This window comes from Cupressus sempervirens, chromosome 10 (genome assembly GCF_028749045.1).
Source record: "Cupressus sempervirens isolate cs-2001-9-10 chromosome 10, ASM2874904v1, whole genome shotgun sequence".
Taxonomy (NCBI): domain Eukaryota; kingdom Viridiplantae; phylum Streptophyta; class Pinopsida; order Cupressales; family Cupressaceae; genus Cupressus; species Cupressus sempervirens.
In genome coordinates, this window is record NC_143127.1 from 882,466,549 (window position 1) to 882,472,821 (window position 6,273).

Sequence of the window (6,273 nt, forward strand, 5' to 3'; positions counted from 1 at the left end):
TCCATCATGATATTTTTACCATGGTATTTCTAGTCGATTGTTTATTTGATCTATGCATAATGGTTATTATGTAAATTTGTATGCATGCTCTAATCGCATAAGCTACATAGGAAATGAATTAAATGTAACTCAGTATGGAGTATTATTTCTTAAAAGTATAATATTGTAGTCAATTTAACAAGTGAATAGTGCGCTTTTATATTTTTATGTTTTGTTTATAGTCTTTCATGATGGGACATAATGCACATAGTAAGTGTGAGAGATTTTATAAGGTAATTGGAGAATGTTAACATCATTTCATTCATATTGATCTACATTGTACAATGATAAGTTTTGTCATGTTAATCATTATGTTAAGTCATCCTTGTCAAAATTGATCAAGATTGTTGCTAGCTCTTTTGTGACCCTTGTTTTTTTCTATTTGTGTTGTTTTCATTTTTCTTTATTTTGTGAGGGTAGACAAGTTTTAAAAATAAATATTCTTTGGTTTTATTACTTGTCATAGGCAAATACTATTGCATTCACTTCATCCAAATATTCAATTAATTTGCTCCAATTATGAAGAACCGTTTTATGGTAATTGGATATTCCTTAAAAAAATAACTTATTTACAAATTTCATATATTCTAAAAAATATTTTTCATCAATTTGATTGGTTGATTTCATTTTGTGTTATAGGACCCCATTTTACAGAGGCTAGGTCCATAATTCATTTTCTGAGATGAATTTTAATAAGATATATTAATTCGACATAAAATATATTTCAAAACTAATATTATTTTTAAATATATTACATGTTAAAATACTAATAACAAACTTATATATTATATTTATATAAAACAATTAATCTCATATAGATATAAAATTTTAATTATATAATATCTTAATACAATTATTTTTCTCTAATTTTATATTAATGAATAGTTTAAAATAAATAATTTAATTTAATTTAAGTTTTTAATGCATTATCACTTTATAATTATATCTTTTAACATATACATATAGATTTTCCATTAATGTATTAACTTACCATTTCACTAACACTTCAAAAAAGGTACTCTTAAAATTGACAAAAATTATAACTAAATAATCTTCTAAATTATTTGGCAAACATTGTTGCTTATTTAATTTCTTACCTGACATTAAATTATAGGCTAGGGTATATGTTAAGGGATAATTCAAAATCATTTTATTCTATTCTTTCAATTTATTATGTTAATTCTAAACTCAACTTTCAATTAGCTATTCATTTATTCTATTTTTTAATCTATTTATATAAATAATTTAACAATATTTTATTTCAATGATTATTTACGGCAAGTGCTAGCCACTATGTGGCACTTGTTAAATATCAAATTTGTGACTGTGAATTTTTTTAAAGAGATAAAGTTGTTTTAAAAATAACTTTTGGGTTTATTTTGGTTGTTTGGGGAACTAAAAAGAAAAATACCTTCCACATCTATGAGATAGCAAATTTTCATTTATTATAAAGTTTTTTGAGTAATCATTGTTAGTTTTTCTTTCTTTCTATTGTGGGAATGTTGTGGACATTGTGTTTGTTGTTGATCATCACATTTCAACTCTATATGCTAGTAAAAATTTCCCTAAACAAAGCAACCATTGTTGTTGACTTATTTATTAATAGCCATATCTACTATCTCTTCTTTTGGTCTCCAAAAGCTATTAGAATGAAAAGTCCATTCAAATACCAAGATTTAAATTGTAGACTTTCATTTGAGATACCAAAATCTAATTGACTAAAATGTTGGCTCCTTTAAGATTCTCAAAACCTACAAGAGGACTACATCATTTAATTGTCATATTTCTTGATATTACCCTCTCATAAAATTTCCCTTAATTGTTCAAGTATACATCCTCAATTGCATAAAAAGATTAACTATACTATTCATCCTTTTATAATATCCCCTTAGTTTCTAAGAGTTCAAATCAAGTTTAATATAAGTTTTTTTTGCCTTCTTTAAAATTAATAAATTGATCATAACATATATATTTATATAATTCATTTTGAAGATTAAATATAAAATGTATAAATATACATTACTTAAAAAATAGGAGCATGTGACAAGTAGGCCACATAGGTTCAAGAAGACAATGAGCTTGAAATGTTACATAGTCAAAGGTATATAAGAAGAGAGTATGTTTCAAAAAAATGGTAGCAAGATAGAGTTTTATGAGTTACTTTTAGTAGGTGTAGCAGAAATTTTCAAAGACTGTTGGAGGATATCAGAAGGTCTTCTTCAAGAGATCTATTTTCCAAAATGAGAGATGTTCTCATAATGGTGAGGAATCAATTGACTGGTTCACTTGATGACTGTGCAGAATCACTGTGAGGCCTAGGAGTTTCCATTTATTCATGTCAAGCAAGGTTGGCATTTTAAGAAAAATGGAAATTAACTTATTAGGAGTTCTATACTAGACTTAATACAAGTCATCACAATTTGTAAAAATAATTAAGATTAAACTACATTAAAATGTTGGAACGATGCTTAGTTTTTAAGTTGTTTTGGTTGAAACGTTCGTGTTCTATTTCTTGGTCAAAAATATGTAACCTATGTCCAATCAATTTACTCTATTAAGGGTTACAGAACCATTTTGAATCTTGTCATTGCTAAATTGATGAAGATATGTTTTATGAAGTGTGATGGTTTCATGTGTAAGTGAATTGTGGATTGAGGAAGAGGGTTGCATATTACACCTTTTTTAACCCCATAAATGAGGGTTCTAAATATTTTGATTTCTTTAAACACCACCAATGACAATTAATGTATTTAATCTCATGACCTTTAATTATTTGATACTCTTTGTAATAATATGTTACATCTTTCATTGTCAATGTTATTTTATTAACTCTTTTTTAATATTTAAAGACATATTAAGATATAATGATTTAGAAATAAAATGTATCTTTGAAGTTGCATGAATGATTGTGTACCATGAAAATTAGGTATTAACCAATAAAGTGTAACATAAGAAATATCAAAGTATGTATCAAACTGCCCTTTAATTTCAAATGTCACATTAGGGAAAGTGAAAGAGGGAACTTCAAGTATAACCTTTCAAAGGGCTCAAATTAAATCGGCATTACTAAAAGTGGATGTAAGGGATTCCAATGTTGAATCTAAGTCAATTTTCAAGATGTATACTAAAAGGGTTTCTTTCTGTAGGATGTTCTTTCACTTTATTGTTATGTTATCAATTGATTTGATTATGTGGTTATTTAGTGCAACTAGATTGAACAAATGAAATGTAAACAATAAAAAGAACATATGACACCAAAGTATTTGAAAGGATTAGATTTGAACCATAAAATTAATAACAATGGAATGACAAATGGGAAACCAAACTCACATTGAGGATCAATAGGAGAGTCAACTTCAAATCTAAGAACTAGGTCGTAGATAGTGATAGAAAGTAAAATAGGTCTAGATCTTAGACCTAAAAACTAATATCTACATAATCTAAAAATTTGAAGGCCTCTAGACAGGGAGAGCCTAGAGGATAGGGATAATCTAAAGCTTTCTTGAATAGATGAAAGTGTGAATCATGTTCTCAACTTGATAGCATGGGAAGACTTCACACACATAAATAATGGATAGCTTTCATATATAATGGATAGACAAATGAAGTGAGTGGGCCTCCTTTTATATCAACTTTGGAGTCAAAACCGAAAGGGTCAACTTCTCTAGGTGAGAAAATAAATTGAAAACACCAAAATCAGCCCAGGATCAGAGGGAAAACATCTCAAGTAAGGGTCAATCTCGCACCTTACCAGGGGTAAAGGAAAATATCATCCCTAACCTGAGGGTAATAAATGATCTTGTCCCTTATTTGAGGCTTTTTAAACCTTAGGATGGCCATCGAGATATTGGAGATGGAAAAAGAAGAGTATAAAATAGGCAGAAACCCAAGGAAATGAAATATTTGAGCATATTACTTTGGAAAGTGAAGAGATGTAGGAAATAAGAGAAATTGTTAGGAAACTCTATTTAAACTTTTAAAAAATATCAAATGATTGTACATTTATAGTAGAAAGCTAATAATAATTAATGTAGATTAAAATTTTCATTTTACGAGTAGACTGCATATTTTGTGATTAAATGGTTTGGCCAAAAATGTCAATAATTAGTTTATGAATTATTTTTCTTTGAAAAACAATTAGTTACATTATCCTTAAATGACCCTTTGCAAATTAGAAGAATATGCTAGTTGCAACTAGCTTCTTCCTTTACAAAACAACCCATTTTGTTTGGATTAGCTTTATTTTTTAACATATTACAAATTTTTGTTTGATTACTTGATGTTGCACTTGTTCTTGTGCTTCCCCTTTATGTTTGGATTTTTTAGATTTTTAAGAAAATGTGTTCAATTTAGCTTTTTGAGAGTGTGAAGGAAAGTTTGGTTTAGGATAGGTTGTATGTGAGGGAGACACTCCCTAGTCTCTCTTTCTCATTTAAGTTTCACTATTATGTGATTTTATGGGATTTATCTATGCATCTATTGGTGGATTTGCACAAGTAAATATTAAACTCATATACCCTAAAATGGATTTTGTATTATTGTGTTCCTTTAAATGAGTCATTGTTAGGTTAGCATTCTACTTCCCACCTTCATATGTACATGAGGATTGTATAGGGTAGTGTTGAGTACAATAATGTATCAAGGAGATTGAGGTGTTTTGCATGAGGATCATTATAATACCATTACATGCCAAGTAAATTGAGATTTTTTCATGTATTTTGGGTCTTTAACAATTCACCTATCTAGGAAGTTAACTAGGATGAAAGGACAACCCTATACATCTGATAATGTCACATGGTTAGAAGTAGCCAACTCTTGGTGATCCATCATTGTCGCATGATTTGAAACTCCTCTTGGGTGTTCAAAGACTCAAATCATGTGCAATTAATTCATTGTGTGTATTAATCATATCCAGGTGTGAATCTAATGAACCTTGTGACCAATAGTTGGAAAATATTTACTATTTTAAAGTTGTAAGTTTAAATTATTTGAATTCCAAAAACAAGTCAAACTTATTTGAGTTAATTATTATAATTCATTGATTTAATGTATGTTATGCAATTATTATTGTTGTTAATTATATATTAGCATGATGAAATTTATTATAGTTCTTAACCTTGTGAAGAATTATTGTGAAAATGTTTTGATATCCTCTATCGTAAGAATGATTCTTCTTATATTAGTGGATGCACAAACATCTAGAATTTGATGTTGATCACAAAAGTATATGATCCACATATTTGCACTTTTAAACATTTAAACCAGTTAAACAATTTATCCTCTTTTTGTTCTAGATTTTCATTTTATTTTATTTTTAATTGAATGAGAAAGAAATGAAAAAAAAGCTTAATACCTTTAATAAGTATTAATAATCTTAATATTATAATGTCAACTTCTCTATTGATACATTATTCTTATCAATTGTCCTCTCTCACACATTCACTATGCATTATGTTGAAGTTGATGATAGATCAACCCCACAGCTCCCAAGAATCACCTGCATGCAAACACATGTCATAGAAAGAGAGAAGCAAAAAGCTATGGAGGCTAAAATTGCCAAATCCCTAGATGAGACATTCTTGATGAGCAAAAAGGAGATTGCTATTATCAAAACTAAATTAATCTCAAATTCTCAATGAAATGTTTGCAAGGAGAGATGGTCCTTATAAAGGAGATTGAAACCCTGAAAAAGTCTAACCTAGGTTGCATCAAAAATTAATAAAAGAGATTATTAGATGCCTAAAGTTTAGCTTAATCAACTAGAGTTATTTGGGAAATATCTAATTACTCTAACACCCCCCCTTAAGATAAACTTAGGGGTAGTTAAGGATTTGAACAGTACACAATACAAATCCACAAAGCCCTTGAATACCTGTATGTAAAAACCCGTCACAGAGAAGAAAAAGACAAGAAGAGGCAAGGGTTTGCTCTGATACCATGTTGAAGTTGATGATAGATCAATCCTACAACTCCCAAGAATCACTTGCATGCAAACACTTATCATAGAATGAGAGAAGCAAAAAGCTATGTAGGTTGGAATTACCAGATCCATAGATGAGACATTCTTGATGGCCAAAAGGAGATTGCTATTATCAAAACTGAATTAATCTTAAATTCTCAATGAAATGTTTACAATGAGATATCATCCTTATAAAGGAGATCAAAACCCTGAAAAGGTCTAACCTAGGTTGCATCAAAATAATTAATAAAATAATTAATTATTAAATGCCTAAA